The sequence below is a fragment of the Nyctereutes procyonoides genome, unplaced genomic scaffold, assembly GCF_905146905.1.
Source record: "Nyctereutes procyonoides isolate TBG_1078 unplaced genomic scaffold, NYPRO_anot_genome, whole genome shotgun sequence".
NCBI lineage: Eukaryota > Metazoa > Chordata > Mammalia > Carnivora > Canidae > Nyctereutes > Nyctereutes procyonoides.
This window is the reverse complement of record NW_026575126.1, coordinates 655,878-674,482: the sequence shown is the minus strand read 5'-3', so window position 1 is coordinate 674,482 and position 18,605 is coordinate 655,878.

Here is an 18,605-nt window from a genome sequence, read left to right as displayed (position 1 = left end):
CTAAACCAGATGCCGAGCAGGCGAGAAGAGTAGACTCCAGTCGGCGAGGTCCAGGGAGCAATGGGCGAGTGGGGCCTGTGCCTGTGTCCTCCCCACCAAGGGACACAAAGGCAGGAGCGAGGGAGCTCGATGGCCACCTCGGAAGGGGTGGGGAGGGCCCGGCTTCCGCAGCACCTCCCCTGACCCCCCGGGGCCTCCAGGGCGGGATGCAGCGGCAGCTGAGACCCCACAGCAGGCTGGGCAGGGTCTCGGCCTGTCACCGGCAGCCCCGGCCCCCAGCGAGCCGCGCCCCACAGGACGCCCCGGCCCCGACTCCGGGAGCTGTCTGGGGGCCGGGAGCTCTACCTCCAGCTCTTGGGGTTTCCAGTGGGCCTGGGGTTCCTTCTCCATACAGCCCAGTAGGAGAAGAGCAGCACACGATGCATGTAATGTCAGCTCATGCGCACGGGCACCCCCACCAGGGAGCAGAGGGCATCCCCACCAGAGAACAGAGGGCACCCTCACTGGGGGACCAAGGGCACCCCCACCGGGGCACGGAGGGCACCCCCACCAGGGTACAGAGACCCAGAGGAGCAGCCGAACCAGGTGCCGGCAGCTGGACTGAACGGGAGAGGTGGCTGTGGGACAGTAAGATCCATCAGGAGGCTAGAGAGGTCTGAGCGATCTGAGCGGGGCCGATGTGCAGAGAACCCCTGGGCGCTGACCCCCCCCTCCCATGATGAGGATGTTTGTCTCCCCCCGGCAGACGGGGTGCAGGAGGAAACGGGCACCACGGTGCCTTTCCTGCACCTGCTGCTTTAAGTGCCTTTATTCAAATTAATCAACAGGCCAAGGTGGCATATTTTGGGGGTGGCATATCCTGAACCCCTTCGTTCTCCTTCCTGGGTATGGTCGCACTCTCCCGGGTTTAGATTTTTTTCTTTTTGTTCTTTTTCTTTGCATATGATTTTTTAAATTGGAAATCGTTAGAGTACACTGCAGCAACTGGATTCTCATGCCCTCCAGGGGTAGTTGCTTTCGCTGATTTTTTTGTTTAATGACTCGCCTGGATTAACTCTGTAGAGTCCGTCTTCCCGACTGCGCGGGGACCGATGTTTGCTTGGGCTTCTAAGACATCCTTTCCATCTGGTGCTTCGGCTTGGCCCACCAGGGCCTGCACGGTGGGGCCGGGGGTGGGGGGAGGCGTGCAGAGGCAGCGCCCCAGCATCTCGGGAGGCTCCCGGCTGTGCTCGGCAGCCTGGGTGGCTCGGGGACCACTGCAGCTCGTGCCTCTCAGCAAGGCCCACGCTGGGCTGTGGCGCCACATGGCCGGGCCCAGCCAGCCTCGCCATCACCAGGGCCACTGGACACAGGAGGCCACTGCCTCCATCTGTGGGCCCCTTGAGTTTCCTGGCTGGCTCGGGCTGCCCAGGCAGTGTCTGAGCGCAAGCCTGCTGCCCCACTGGCCTCCGCAAGCTGTCTGCTGTCACTCCCAGGCTCACCTGCCCTTGACGACAGCATCCTGGGCCACCTGTGCTCCCCTCGAAGAGCCAGCCCATCGCCTCTGGGAGGGACGCTGCCCATCCTCATGGCCTGCCTGGTCCTCGTCAAACCTACGGACAGCAGAGCTGGAACATGGAAGGGCCCAGGCCCCAGGATGAAATGCCACGGACCCCACCATTCTCACTGCTGCTTAGGGTTTCTCTGGAAGAAACACCTCTTGATCAGATGGGTACCTTTGGTCAATGACCAAAATGCTAAAATGGTTGTTTTTTTTTTTTTTGACAGTTTTGTCTGCTTTTATACTTGCTTTCTGGGGAGAAAATGTGCCTACCTCCTCACTCAATCATTTTGGAAGTCCCAGCTCAGGCCAGAAATTTTGCTTTAGGTCAGAGGTCCTTGTAGCAGTACGTTACGACACATGGAAAATGAAAAGATATGCAAAATGTATGGACAAAATTATTAATAAGGAAATATACGATATTTTTAAATAAAAAATCAATATTGAAAACATAGAATTATAGAGAGCCAATGTCATTTCAATTAAAATATCAGAAGGATCCTCTTTTTTTTTTTTCTTTTTTTGAGGAGAGAGAGAATGTGAACACCGGGTCAGGGGGCAGAGGGAGAGGAGAGAGAAAATCCCAAGCAGGCTCCACATTCAGCATGGAGCCTGACTCAGGGCTTGATCCCATAACCCTGAGATCATGACCTGAGCCTAAATCAAGAGTCTGACACCCAACCGACTGAGCCACCCCAATGCACCAGTCAGAGGGGTTCTTGATAGAACTTGATAAGGATAAGCCAATGATACAGGTTAGAAAGCCCACAGACAGACCATAGACGACTCCCAGTAATCCTTGCTCTTATATAATATCCTCCCTCCTTGATTGAGGTCAATGTGATGAAATACCCTTCTTGTGTGATGTGGAAAATGGAGATTATCTGGGTAAACCTAATCTAATCAGACGAACCCCTTAAAAACAGAATTTTCTCTGGCTGGTGGAGGAAGAGGAACTCAGAGATTGGAAGCACGAGTAGAGTCTGACCTGCCGTCGCTGGGTTGGAAGGTGGAGGGGACCACGTGCCAAGGAAGGTGAGTGGCCTGGAGTTGCTAAGAGTACGCCCAGGTTCAGGGCCAAAGAAGTGGGGCCTTGATGCTGCAGCCACAAGGAACTGAATTCGGCCAACTACCTAAATAAGCAGATTATCCCCCAGAGCCTCCAGGCAAGAACCCAGCTCAGCCAACACCTGGATTTTGGCTTCAACATTTAGGAAAACCCAACCGAGCTAGACGACTGGTCTCCAGAACTGTGAGATGATGAATGATGTATGTGGTTTAAAGCCATGATTATCTGTGGCAATTTGTTATGTAACTAATAGGCAGATTTACACTTGTATAGGTTTTGAATAAAATTTTATAAATTTTGATAAATTTTGATATATGACAGAGATGACTTTGCAGATCATTTGTGAAGGGAGAGTCTATTTAATCAGTGATCCTAAGACAAATGGTCAGACATATGGGGTGGGGGGAGAAAACAGGATCTCTACTTAAAATATGACAAGCCAATAGAAGCCTTTAAACATCTCTACGAAATTTTAGAAGTACTTCATGAATCCGGGTTAAGGAATTGCTTACTCAAAGATTTAACGTACAGGAAAATATCGAAAATCCAAGTACATTAAAAATTAAAATTCTGTCTTTCGGAGGAAGATCCACATTAAAAGATTAAAAGGCAAGGAAGGAAAAGACACGACGTCTGGAAAGTACATGCGATGGCATGTGGAGCATCACGAGAGGAGTGTGTTTGAAGAGAGGGAGTTGCCACCTGTGTCCGGTTCTACCAAGAGGCAGATTTATAGGGACGCGGAGAAGTGTGTGCAGGACTTGGAGACACGAGGGCACCGGTGAACAGAGCAAGAGCAGTTTCAACAGAGGAGGAGGAAACCGGGCTAGAGTGCGGACAGCTTACTTCCTGGCCTTCCAGCAGTAGGGGGGCCTCCCCAAAGGCCCCGAAGGCCCCGGCACTTGCACGTCTCGGCTCTCCCCAAACACCCAGACACGGCACAAATGCATTTCTATTTGGCTTCTGTTCGATAGCAGAGCAAGTATAATTACGGCCTGTTTCCCAATTTACTTAGCTGCTTTCACGTGCTTTTGGCGATCCTATCATTTTCCAGAAATTTCTCCCTCTGTGGGAAGATGAGAAAGAGAGAAGCCATCACGGAATGGTGGCGATCTCTGGGGTCAAAATAGGTCCTTGTTGTTTCTCATCAAGCTGAGCTTTCCAGAGGGTCAAGGGGTCAAGGGGTCGACGTTGGAGGTGCGTCCAGCCAAGCCAAGCCCTGAGCGCAGCACCCACAGAACAGACCCTGCCCAGGGTCGCCCCGCTCAGCCCCTCCTGCTCCCCTGTACCTGGGAGGTGGACCTGACTGGCCACGTTGAGCCCCTTTCTTCCAGAAACTGAAGTCAGGCGAGGAAGGAGGAGGGCCCAGGAGCAGAAGAAGGCCTATTCTTGGGCTCCCCCAGGAGGGGCTCTACCTCAACCCCAGAAATCTTGAAAATAGTGCCCTTCCTCCAAATTGCGCTCCTCTGGCAAAAATAGCTCCTAAACACAGGAGCTCTGGGTATGCCAAAGGATCTCAACATTTCACTAATGAAGATCATAATTAAAATATTTAAATGGGTTTTTAATTTTCTTTCTGGGTTCTGCTATTTCCTAGTCCTCTCCAGGAGCTGCTATTGTTCGATCTTGACAGACTTCTCTGTTAAAAATTATAGCCTGCTGCCTTTCAGCATCTTCATTAAAATGCATTGCTGCCAGATATATCTGCATGCATATGAATGAAGCATCTATAGAATAATTAAGTCATGAATAACACATCGCTGAGCACGGCTTTCCCTGAATAGGGAGGGAAAGAATGTTATTTATGAACCCAGAGATTTTATATTACATGAAAAAATAATTGGCAATAATAAGTGTTATTTGAGGACTCGTTAATTTAAATCATGATTGCCCTGTTGTCGACTCCGTCTTTAATAAAATGGCCATTTACGTCGGAGAATGGAAGTGAATCTGTGCGCTGTTTTTCTTCATTTTGCTTGAAAGGCCGCCGGAAGCTCGTCGGCAGGGAGGAGCGCCTCATGGGAGGCTCCTCTCGGACATCCGGACATCCGTCGAGCAAGCCGCGACTCTACAGGCCCAGATGGGCCGCGGGCGGCCTGTCAGGGGGCAACGGAGCCCCTGTCCGCGCGCAGTTCTCAGGCTTTCCAAGGAATCCTGTAGAAGCGCACACCCAGCCTCCCTGCGGGCCCCCAGGGTGCTCGGGCCTCCTGGCGGTGCCTCCGGGAGGGGCCAGGCCAGCCAGGAGCTCAGGGTGCAGGGCGCCGGGGTTGGGGTTGGGGTGCTCGGTGCCGAGCCCCGCAGCCTCGGGGACCTTGGGGACCTGTGGCTGTGCCTGAGGCTCCAGAGGCTGAGGAAGAGCGGACAAAAGCAGAGGGAAGAGGAAGGGGGCACCACGCGTCCCTCTGGGCTGCCGTCGGGCCCCCCGGTTGCCTCCTCCCTGGCCACAGTCCTTGGTGGTTCCTCCACATGCGACCTTTCTCCTTCTTTCCCAACAGCCGGCCATGGGCAGAGGGGCCGGGCAAGGGCAGGGCCCAGCGCCAAGGGTCTGTCACCTGCTGACCCCGCCGGGAGCCTGCGATCCGCTGGTTTCCACGTCCCCCGGGCCCGGCTCTCCGCCCCTTGCACCGGACCAGCAGCCGCGTGGGCCTGCTCACCGACTCCCAGGCCCTCCAGCCCCGCCCGCCCGCTGCCCTCCACACCCGTCCCTACCCGCTGTGCCAAACCACCCCAAGCATGTTACGTCCCCGAGCGCCCTGTGCCCAGCGGCTCTGTGCCCCCCACCCCAGGGAACCCAAGGGCCCTCCCTGCCACCCACCTCGGCTGCTCGCCATCCTCGAGCTTGTCCCGGGCCACGGGCCCCGGGCCCGGCTCCTTCGCTCCATCTGGTGCTGCTCCACTGCTGGCCGCCAGCCTCACCGGCCCTCCCGGCCCCGGGCCAGGCCCTTGCTGTCCCCTCCGGGCCCTCAGTATCACAGCCGGAGCCCCCAACATCACAGCTGGGCCCCCAGCATCACAGTCGGGCCCCCCAGTATCACAGCCAGGCCCCCAGCATCACAGCCGAGCCCCTCAGCATCACAGCCGAGCCCCCCCAGCATCACAGCTGGGCTTTCTTGCAACACACCGGCTGGTCTGAGAGTCTGTTTTCCCCACTGGGGTACAGTCCCCTTGAAGCAGAAAAGCGCCTTGCTCCCCTTGCCCTCCTAGCAGCAGCATCGGGGCACGGCTCTGAGCCCCTGGAATGAAACTGAGCCCCAGAGAGGCCCGTGCGGAATGAGGGAAGCAGGGGGGCGCCCTCACCTTCTGCCTCAGTGGCGGCAGGAAAGGCGCAGGCTCTCGGTGACCCGGAGTCTTGACTTTGCACTTGGATTCTACGACTTATGGAGCGACGGAGGAAAATTATCCTGTTCCTCCGGGGTCTCCGTTTCCTAATCTGTAAAACACACACACACACCTTGGTATTTCGTAATTTGGAAGATTAAATTGAGAGACTAGAAGTGTTTAGTGGGAGGCTTGGCACATGGAATGCAGGCAGCAATGGCAGCTATCAGTGTTATTGTTGCTATTTTTTAAGGCTTTATTTATTTATTCATGAGAGACACAGAGAGAGGCAGAGACACAGGCAGAGGGAGAAGCAGGCTCCATGCAGGGAGCCCAATGTGGGACTCGATCCCGGAACTCCAGGATCATGCCCTAGGCTGAAGGCAGTGCTAAACCGCTAAGCCACCCAGGGATCCCCTGCGACTATTTCTTATTACTATTAGAGCATCATCAACAGAAACTAAGAAAGCCATTTGGGGTGGGGTAGGACATGTTCACCTTCATTTTAAAGGTTCATGGCATCACTGAAATGGAATAGCAGATCCTCAGGTGATCTGCAGCAAAATATAACTGAAACAGCCGAAGCAGACCTGCAAGCTGACCCACCTTGCTGCCCCCCCTTCAGTCACGGTAGGGTTGGGAGGAGGGACCTCTACTTTAATTGTAAGAACTAAATCACATCTCCTTTTGTTCGTTCTCACATTCACCCAGTACCTACCTTACAAGAGGCCACGTGCTCCTCACTGAGCGAAGCGCTCACACAGCACAGAGCACGCAGAGACACCCTGACTGCAGGTCAGAAGGTTACCTAAGGTACTCACGAGTGGCCTGAGCATAGGCACGAAGCATCTGTCTGGGCATCTATTGTCTCCTCACCTACATAATTTAAAAAGTTGGGATCCCTGGGTGGTGCAGTGGTTTGGCACCTGCCTTTGGCCCAGGGCGCGATCCTGGAGACCTGGGATTGAATCCCACGTTGGGCTCCTGGTGCATGGAGCCTGCTTCTCCCTCTGCCTGTGTCTCTGCCTCTCTCTCTCTCTGTGTGTGACTATCATAAATAAAAAAATATATAAATAAATAAATAAATACATAAAACTTTAAAAAAATAATAATAATTTAAAAAGTTGACTATTCCATCCTAAGCTTTCTTGCACCACCAAAATCCTAAGTACAAATGGTAGTATGGACCCCATCCGACAAAAAAAAAAAATTGCAATTGCAATGGGACTAAATTATTAAAGTATAAATGCCCTGATTTGGCCACCACTTTTTTCCCTCTCCACCTGCTCTCATGATCTCGCCAGACTGATCCTTAGATTTCACGTAATGAAGTCCCTGGAATGGGGGAGGTGTGGAAAATACACACTCCGGCTGGGTGGTTATCTGGAGTAGAAGAGAGACAGCTGCAAAGTGGTGGAGCAGGTGGAGAGGGAGAGCGGGAGGAGATTGAGAGAGAGGGTAGGGGACAGAGTGGCAGAGATAGGGGAACAGTACTGGGTGCTGCAGGGGGAGCCAGGGATTTCCGCAAGTTGCCAGTGAACGTCTCTCCGGTCCCACTTATGTCCTTCAGGAAAAGCAAGTAAAAGACGCAGAAGGACCGCCCTTCCCTGAATGCAGCACCCCCTGAAAGTCGGCGCCAAACGAGTCAACGTGTCAATGGGCTGAGAGAGGAGCCAACCGCAACACCCACAAACACATGTACCCCGAATACGTGTTTGATCTTCAGTAAAAAGATCAATGAAATATGTTTGGGGCACCTTCAGAACATTTTAAGAATTACAATTTTGGTAATGGAGACAAGGGAAAGAGAAAAGCGGTGAACTTCACCATCATCCGATGGTGAGACGGTCAGGCCTAATGGAAACCGTTTAAGTGACGTAACCAGCGCCCCGAAACAAGGTCTTCTAATACTGTGGGTGGGAAATTATTTTACAAACACGTTGAAAGGACTCAGTTTATATTTTTATCCTCTTTCTGTTTTAACTGATACTAATATGGCAGGTAGGATGGTCTCTATTTTAAGAAAGGGAAGACTACCTTTCTACCCAATATGGCTCACCTTTTCAGCTGGATTTTTAAGGAAACTAAATGTCAGATAAACAATATGTGTGAAGGCATAAAATCTGATGAGTTCGGGGAACTGTAAATCATTTAGTTTGGCTAATGGGGGGTGGTGGTCATTATTATGTCTGCATTTTTATTTTTTTAGATCTGATTGATTGATCTGAGAGACAACACAAAAACATAAATAAAAATATTTATGGTAGGGAGAGGGAGAGACGGAATCCCAAGCAGACTCTGTGCTGAGCGCACGGAGCCTGACACAGGGCTCTATGAGGAACGGGGGGCTCGATCTCACCACCCAGAGATCACGACCAGAAGTCAAGAGTCAGACACTCAACTGACTAAGCCACCCAGTCGCCCCTGTGGGGGTCTGCGTTTTAGGAAGATTATTCCGGTTGCAGACAGGAGGATGGCATGGAAGGAAGCAAGACCAGGGAGTCTAGTTTAGGAAACTGAGACAATGATTCAGATGAGAAACAATAGGAACTTGAACCAAACAATGGAATTAAGAATGAAGAGGGGATAAAAGACAGATCTGAGACCCAGCTTTTGCACTTACTATATATGCGATCTTGGACAGATTACTTCTCTAAACCTTAATTTCATAATTTAGAAAATGCAAATGGGAGTATATAGGGCTGTTGGAGAATTTTTAAAAAGACAAGGCATGCCAAGCATTCAGCAGTTCCTAGAATGAGAAATACAGACATGGAAGTAATCAGTAAATATGCGGGAGTTAAACAGTGAGGTGGCCCAAATATCAGATATGGAGTAGAAAAGTAGGGGGCCAAGGTTGTCTAGGTTAAGAGAGTGGATCTCTGACTCCTTAAACTCTAACCCTCCTGCTGCTCCCTCTCGAGGGAAGATAAAGCCCATACTGTGAAAACGCTGGCATTGCCACTACCAACCAGCTATTTGCTCTTTGGCAGCTCTGCCTACGGCCCCCTTTTGGAACCAGCAGCAAGAAAGGAGAGAAAGAAAGTGTAAGTGAAGGTGGCTGGCCTGGCTTCTTGATAAATCCCACCATCCCTCACTTGGCCTAGTAAAGCTGTATGGGTTTTTCTCAGTTGCTCAGATGGGATGGAAAAATGAGGTCTGCCTTCTATTCTGTTTTGATTTTGAGATTTAATTAGTGTTCTTTCTGGGGAATTCACTGCTTTAATTAATGATGTGCCCTGAATCTCTTAAGCGAAGAATGCCATTGCAAACATGAATATGTAATGAGTACAACTTTCTTTATCCCAGCTGAGGAGGGGGGCTGTTGCTTGGTTATCACCTCTCAGTACACGAACAAGGGCCTCACGTACTAAAAGGAGCTGGGCTGCAAGGTTTTATTTGTGTATCTGGGTTTTTTTCAGCTCAAGTGCTCTTTTGTTTTATTTAAAGCCTGGGTCCATTAACAGGAAACCAGAGAGAAAAAATAATCAGCTTGCTTTGGTGCACTTTTAGACATTCTCTTTACTGCTTATAAAATCAATAAGCTAAGTTCTAAATCAGGGTTCCTCAATCTCAGCACATTCTGGACCAGACAATTTTTTCTTGCAGGATACTGGTCTGTATATTGTAGGATATTAGCAGTATCTCTGACCTCTACCCAGTAGATGCTGGTAGCATTGCCCATTTGTGACAATCAAAAATTGTCCCCAGATATTGGCAAATGTCCCCTCGAGGCAAAATTGCCCCCAGTTGAGAACCATAGGTCTAAATTGAGGACTTACTTTGAAAAAAGGCCAAGGCAAGGCATATTAATCAACAATAAACATATGTTTATTGAGGACTTGCAAAATACTGTGTTTTGTGGTAGAAAATACAAAAATGTTAAAGGCATTATGAAATATTAGGGAAGACCTTGCACCAGCAGTCTCAAGTCACATCTGTTGTTTATAAATCATGTGTCCTTGAGAAATTCATGTCCTTTCCTGTATTTCCTCATCTTCCTAAGGAACAAGTTTGAGAATATAGAATGAAGAGAGACAAGTATTTGCAACTAGATGAGTGGTCTTAGTAATGTTATGTAAAAGCCTCTAGCGGTATATACAATGCGATATTACTCAGTCATTGAAAAGAATGAAATCTTGACATTTGCAAGGACATGGATGGAACTAGAGGGTATTATACTAAGAAAATAAATCAGTCAGAGAAAGACAAATACTATATGACCTCACTCACATGTGGAATTTAAGAAACAAAACAGATGAACACAGGGGAAGGGAAGGAGAAATAAGATAAAAACAGAGAAAGAGGTAAATCATAAGAGACCCTTAACTCTAGGGAACAAACTGAAGGTCACTGGAGGGAAGCTCAGTGGGGCGATGGGGTCACTGGGTGACGGGCCTTAAGGAGGGTGTGTGACATGAGGAGCACTGGGTGCTGTACGCAACTGACGAATCACTGAATTCTACCTCTGAAACCAATAAGACACTATATGTTAACCAACTTGAATTTAAACTAAAAAATTAAAATTTAAAAACTATAAATAAAAATATAAATAAAGGCCTCTAGCAGTGAGTGAAAGGTCTTTGTTCTCCAATCTGATCTGCTCAACATTTCTATCATGGATTACATGAGGACGTAATTGACATGTTGATTAAATGTAAACACAACACACACTTGGAATGGTCATGAGCTGCATGAGAGCACCAGAATTTGAGATGAAGTTGAAAAGCCACATCTAGGGTTACCTGGCTGGCTCAATCAGTAGAGGATGTGACTCTTGATCTCGGGTTCATGAGTTCAAACCCCACATTGGGTATGGAGCCTGCTTTAAAAAAAATTAAAAAGAAAACAAAGAAAAGCCACCGCTCAGCAAAAGATATCTGCACGGAGATAATGTGAAGTCATGCTTTTGGACTCAGAAAGTCACAACATGGCACAAAGCATCCAATTGGGGAAGTCAGTGTGTATAAGGGTGAGGAAGGGGGAGAGTAGGAGATAATGAAATAAGAGATGCAGGAGTTCAAGTTATATAGGGCCTCCTAGCTCATATGAAGAGAACTGTGTCATTTACTCTGAATGAGATGGAAAGTGATTTAAGAGTTTGAAGACAGAAGTAACAGATTGGACCAATTTTTATTTTATCAGATTACTTTGGTTGCTCCATTGAGTAGAAGTTAAATGGGGATAAGGACAGAGAGGCCGATTAGAAGGCTACGGTAATAGCCAGGGGAGACATTACAGTAGCTTGGACAAACTGTAACAGGGAGATGCAACAGATTGGACCTGCGATATCAGAAAAAGAGAGGAATCGACCTGACTCTAAGATTTTGGTATAATTAAATGGAAAGATGGAGGGCCCTGAGCTAAGACGGGGTAGGCAAGCTAAATGATTTAAAGGTAACATGAGAAGAGAACAGCTATGAAGGAAAAATTTGACTCATTCTACAAAAGTTTGGGATGAAAATCAAGAGGTAGAGTGTATAGGCATGGCCCTCCAATTCAAGACAAGAAAGCAGTGGCGCCAATAGAATGGGTAACTATCTGAGACAATGACTCAGCAATAATACCCACCATCACTCCCACTTCCTGTGAGGCAGGCACCGTCAAGGACTTTGCTACCATTATCACATTTAACCCTCAAATCAGTCCCATTTCACAGATGAGCAAATCATAATTTGGAAGTGATTAAGCTATGCAGAAGTTGGTCATGGTGACAGTCAAAAGACTGCCAAAACTGGTAACCCTGAGCTAGATCAGATTAATTTTCCTATTGTTTTACTATTGCCTCAACCAGTAAGCAATGCGAAAATAATAATAATACTACACATAAAAGCAGGATGGGAAGGAGATAAATCTCTCTAGTGACAACATTTTTCCTCAAGGAACCACGCCTAAAGTCAAGTCCTTTCAGCAACTCACATAGATCTTCCAGTTTGGAAGAATCCTTTGTAGGCCAGAGGGAACCGCATCATTTAGACCCTTGTGTTGAGGCTCCAGCTTCATAATTTTTGGTTGAGCCACAGTTATACAATCTTATAATTTCCATATTTCGGCTCTTGCTGGGCCAGGATGCCCATTGGAGCCTTCAGTGCAGCAGGTCTGGCCGTAGTCTCCCACAGTAGTGACCTAGGATTTGAATGCGGGCTATCTGACTCCTGAACCTGGTCCAAACAACCGTGCCTCACACAATCTGCTCATAAAAGCATTAAAGAGGAGATTCCAAACCCATTTGGAAAGATGTAGTGGAGAAAATGTAAACCTCAGCTACGGCATGGACGAGGCGACTAACAAAGGAACTTCAAGTAGTCTAGAACCTAAGGCTACCTCTCTGTCAACCTGCGGGGTTGGAGAGCTACGATACGATACAGGGAAGAACTGAGGAGGTGGCGTTACTGTGATGTGTTTCTGCAGAACAGAAATCAAACGTGTGACGACCTCTTCTACCCCTATGTCTTTGATTCTCCATCTTGGGGATCCCTGGGTGGCGCAGCGGTTTGGCGCCTGCCTTTGGCCCAGGGCGCGATCCTGGAGACCCGGGATCAAATCCCACATCGGGCTCCCGGTGCATGGAGCCTGCTTCTCCCTCTGCCTGTGTCTCTGCCTCTCTCTCTCTCTCTGTGACTATCATAAATAAATAAATCAAAAAAAATTGATTCTCCATCTTGTTTAACTTTCTCATCTAAAAATAAACCATAGGCAGGGGTGTCTGCACATATTGTTTCTGCTCTCACAATACATTTATCCTTTTTTCTTCTGGATAATAACAATTCAAGATTTGACTGGGAGACCGCCTTTTCTGTAAGGCCATTCAGAATCCCACTCTTCTATCCAGTCAGCTCTGATCTCTCCTTTCTCTCTGACCCCAGAGACAGTCTCTTGGATCTGCTTCGCTCATCGGATTGTCATATATATTTATTTACTTACAGGTTTCCCCCAACAATGTATCTTTCCCTTGGATTGCTGATGATTTTCTTTCTGAGCTCATTTCCAAGATGCTAATACAAAATCCTGTTGCTGACTGTTTTGAGTTTCATTTGTCTAAGGAGACTTCTGGCTATCACATGAAGGATGAGCTGGAAAGGGAGGTAGGGAAGTCCATATTGGAGGCCCTTGCAATAGTCCAAATATACGGTGTAGAGGACTTGAATTTGAATGAGGATGAGAATGAGAAACATGAAGAATAAAAGAAAAATGCAATAAATGTGGGGGTGTAAGACATAAGGATATAAGAATAGATTAAAAAGAGTCTTTTTAAATGAATGGCATTTCTGGCAATATGGCTATAAAAATGTTAGGTGAAATCCTTTCCATACAGCACACCAGAAACTGCTAAGAAAAAAGTCTTAATGCAACAAAATTTTGAATGTATAAGTGAGCTAGTGGGAAGGAACGGAATTACTCAAAGGAGTCCGATAATGCACAAAAAATTAAGTTAGTGCAAGAGCCAACATTTTCCTTGAAGGTACTTGCTAATTCCTGGTGGCCTAAAATCTGAATTTTAATCAGCTTCTGTCAGGAGACACAGTCAGAAGTCTAAGTAGAGTAAGAGATTGAATAAAGACCCTTCCATAAAGTCAGGACCACCAAAAGGCAAAAACTTCAATGAATAAACTAGAATCAACCTCTCCATATAGAGAAACTCATGGTGGCTCAGTGGTTAAGCATGTGCCTTCAGCTCAGGTCATGATCCTGGGGCCCTGGAATCGAGTCCCACATCGGGCTCCCTACAGGAAGCCTGCTTCTCTGCCTGTGTCTCTGCCTCTCTCTGTGTGTCTCTCATGAATAAATAAATAAATTCTTTAAAAAGAGAGAGAGAGAGAGAGAGAAACTCACAGTATACATGCCTTTCTCAGTCTTTACTTAATGTGCAAAGAAAAAAATGTGAAAAGAAAAAGAAATGTCTCCCTTGGGGATTTTTTACAAAATCTACATTCTCATGGTTTAAGAGCCAAAATCCACACTACCTGTGTATTTAAAAACTCCAAGCCAATGATGTTTGACCCTTGGTTGATAGTGCTCAGAAATCTGGAAGAAAAATTAAATCCACCTAGAAAAATTAATTTTAGGCACAGACTCAAAGAAAATTCTCAGACTAAAATCCTAAGACATGTAAGTTCACCACCAAAAATTCTCAAACCAAGAGGGAAACAAACTATGATGAATAAAAGTTACCAGCCTAAATAAATAGACTAAGTGTTAAAATAATCAAAATATTAAGTAAGTACATTTAATATGTTTCAAAAATAAAAATGAGCACTGCAAAGACAAAAGAGACTATTAGAATTGGCCAGCAAGAGACACCTGGGTGGCTCAGCAGTTGAGCATCTGCCTTTGGCTCAGGTCAGATCCTGGGGTCCTGGGATCAAGTCCCACGTCGGTCTCCCCGTAGAGAGCCTGCTTCTCCCTCTGCCTATGTCTCTGCCTCTCTCTGTGTGTGTCTCTCATAAATAAATAAATTTAATTTAATTTAAAAAAAAAGAATTGGCCAGCAAGATTTACAATAGAAGCACATACATATTCTAGAAATGGGAAAAATATCAAAATCAGAAAGCAGCAGATTAGACTCAGCAGTGAAGAGAGTTAGTGAACTGGAAGACAGAGATTAAAACAAAAGTCCATAAACCACTGCCCAGAGAGACAAAAGGAAACTATGAAGTAGAGGCTAAGACACAGGAAGGAGACATATATGTGCGGTCTGCTGTACTCAATCAACTGGTAGGGAAACTCTGAAGGGAATATGAGCTGGACCGACTGCAAAGTTCAGGCGACTTCAAAGGCAGCCCCCTGCTATGCAGGTATTAATATGAAAAGGGTTTGGGTAATTGCTGTGTTCCAAAGCAGAGAGGAAAGGCTGCCAACTTGAGGCAAAATATAGATGAAAGGGAAAATCTAACCATCCTCTTCCTTCTCATTCAAATAGTGTCATATTAATGTAATCCCAAAAGGAGTGGAGAGCTGGGTCTTAAAGTCCACGTGCTTAAGGATAAACTGAGAATAGGGCCATTGGACAGGGGATGACAGGTTTCCTGGCAGCATTCCCTGATCATATAACCCAATTAAAACAATCTAGAAAATAATCATATCCTCTCTCTTTCCTTGTCAGAAGTGGCCAAAGAGCTGCCCCTAAGAGAAGGTGGAGAAGCCCATCTTGTATGTCCCAGTTGTGAACATTCTTCTGCAGAAATAATCACACCAAAGAACACGAGTGGACAAGCTTTTTCTGTACAGATTTTGCACTTGAAGGCCACACGTTTGTATTGCAACTATTGAACTCTGCCGTTGTGCAAAAGCAGCCACAGACAAGGGTTACCCAAATCAGCATGGCTATGTTCCAATAAAACTGTACTTACAAAAATAGCTGGTGGGCCACAGTTTGCTAACCCCTTATCTAGAGGTATAAATACTGGCAGCATTCAAGAAATGGAACTGTACTAACATGATATTTTAAAGATCACTCATTTTTAAGCTCATGTCAATATGGTAATTGAGGAAGAATGTGCTCTAGCGCGTGGGCATAGTGATAACATAAAAACCTGGGAAATAACGACCTAGTGAGTCACGGTGGCCCAATTCAAACCACACGCTCACGGTGGATGAAGTGGCCAAGCAGTGAAGGGAATAGACTGCAAAACAACATACACATGGTCACACAGCTCTTAACAGAATGAGCTAAAATAACTCTTTCCGAGGCACTGCATCTGGCAAACACTTCCTTATCTTCACACAGTGAAAGTCCTTCACCTCTGAGCCAGACAACCTGGGCGGACGTAAGTACAGGTTGAGAAGAAATCCCAAAGGAAGTACAGCGTTAGAAAGCAGAGGACATTGGGGCGCGTGTGTGGCTCAGTCGGTTAAGCAACCAACTCTTGATTTCAGATGAGGATCTAAGAGTCATGATCTCCAGGATCATGAGACCAAGCCCCGTGTTGGACTCCACACTGAACACGGAGCCTGCTTAAGATGATCTGCCTCCCTCACCCTCTGCCCCTCCTTGCTCTCTAAAAGGAGTTAATAATTAACTAACTAACTAATTAATTAACTAATTAACTAACTAGGAGTTAATAATAATAATAATAAAAGGAGTTAATAATTAACTAATTAATTAACTAATCAACTAATTAATTAATTAAATCAGGCGACTTTCAAGGATGACAGTGCCCTCTCCTTTGGATTCTATCCCTGCTATTATAACAGGTCATACACGTCATTTTATCACACCTCCAACTATGAATGAACAAAGATTTCCCAATTCCCAAGAAAACCAATTTCATGGTTTTCTTATTATAAAGACAACAAAATGCTTTCTTTTGCCATTCTGAACAAAATGGGCATGTCCTACAAATCCTCATATTTGTTGGGAAACAAGAAATTTGTATTAAAAATTTTTATATAATATTTTTTAAATTTTCAGCTAAATGTTTCGTCAATACAATCAGTTAATATTACTGATAGTTTATGTGGAGGCACAATTCTAAGCCCACTATGTGTATTATCTTACTGAATCCCCATCACTCAATAAAGTAGACAGACCATAACTGCTTTTGCAAGATATGTATGAGAGCCACTTAAGACCTAAATTTTCCATTATTTTCTTGGCTCTCCCCATTTCCACTCCAAAATGCCTACATCAAACTCAGGAAAGAACTTATGTGAGAGCACAAAAGTCTGAGAAAACTGAAATGGTTCATCTTCCCAATCCTTGTACCTTTGCTTGGAGAAGTGAGATAAAAATTAAAATGAGCTAAAGAACAGGAAGAGTTCTCTTGGGGTCAAAGCCAAGTTCCTGGATGTTAGAGTTTGCTACATGAACCCTCACCCTCTCCTCCTGGCATGAGACCGACAGCTATCTTGTTTGCAGTGGGGTTGCAGGAAGTGGAGACGTGTGCCTTGCTTGCCAATTTCTTATCTGCTGAGCCTTAGGACTTGCCACCAGAACTGGGGGAAAGGAATATGGGGAGGAAGGGATGAACACTGGCAAGGTCAAGCTCAAAAGGCAAGGCTCAGGCCTCAACGCTACTCCCCACCACAAGTACACCATGTTTCCTGAGACACATGAACAGCTAGATCACAACTACCCCCACCGATCTCAAGAACAAGAAGACAGGGACATCCAAAGATGGACAGGAAGGGACGGGAAGGCTTTTACCAAATTGATCATACTCATCAGAGATGTAGATAAGATGGCTGCCCAATGGAAGAGGCAGCCAGTTACTTCACAGAAACCACAGATGTCTAGACAGCTGCTCAGAGACAGGTCTATCACCAACCAGATCTGTACAGACCTAAAGCTCTCCCTCCTCAGGAGATTTGGAATAAACTTCATCGATGGCGATGGTCAACTGAGGGTGTGCGACCAACTAGCCAACGCGGACATCTAGGTTGTCATGAAGGGATGGGTCCCCTACCAGATAGAGCGAAAGGGGGAAGGGTAACATTCCACACTCCCTTCCACGAGCAGCTCCCAACCAAACACGTGTGTCAGTGCTGATCCTCCAGGGAAGCAGATGATCAATGGAGGGAAACAACTATGAAGAGTAAAGGAGGAACAGTAGATGGAAAGGGCCTTCAGACCATGCTGCTCCCCTGACAGTTGTAAAAGGAGGGAAGAGAGAAGGAGGATGGGGTCAGCAGAGCCCCCAGACTGCAGGACTGAGCTCAGAGAGTCTTGAGCAAACCAGCCGGGTACCCCGGAGCCAGGTCACCCACCCGAGGAGTCCTGCGGTACGTGGGAATGACCCAGCGGTACCACCTCTGCCATGTTGTTGTTGGCCTGGAGCAGCCCAAAGAGCACGTAGCTTCCTTGACGTGGACATTTCAATGGATCCCAAAGGCACAGCGTCTGGAGACTGTCCGCCAACTCTTCTCTTTACAGCCTATCCTCACATCAACAGAGATACAAGCAACATTCGCCGTTAGCTGCCACAAGATCTGTGAACTCTAATCTGGGATGATGGATTGGACTTCAAACTTGCACATGAGAGTGAAATTATATAGACTTTTGTTCCACACCAGGGCGGTAAGACCCATCGCAATCTCTTCTCATTCAGCAGGTTTTTAAGAAGAACTAGGAAACCTGGTCCATCTGCTCTACGTCGATCCTTTCCCTTCCTCCCACTCACTGCCTCTTCTCACCCCTCAACCGCGTACCTGTCCTAGGAACATCTGCTCTGGGATTAAGACCACCTTCCGACAAATGGCGGTGTAGGTAACTGTCTGAGTATAGTTTGCACGTTGCTTTTAATAGTCGACAAAAGGATGTCTAATTTTTTTCACTGCTTTGTGTCTTAGCATTTCATTCTTGTTTTTTAAAAAAAAATTTAAACATGGCAAAGAAAGAAAAATCATCCCTAGTTCAGTATAGATCTCAAATCAAGCACGTAGTGATACGAGAGGCTGTAATAGCATTATTGAACCTAATTGAAGGGGCCAGGGAAGGTTTATTTGAGGAAATAGCTCAAAGTTAAGATACAGAAAGGGGAGGGAAGCCCATACGGGCAGAAAAATCAACACATACGGGGGCTGAGTGACTGAGTACGAGGGTGAGATTAGACTAGAAAGGTGGGTGAGAAACAGACCCTCTAATATAAGTTTTATTATCCTAAGATTAACAGTAAGGTTTTAACCAGAAGATTGGGATGTGAGGAGGATGATATTACCACATTTGTACTCTGAAGAAAA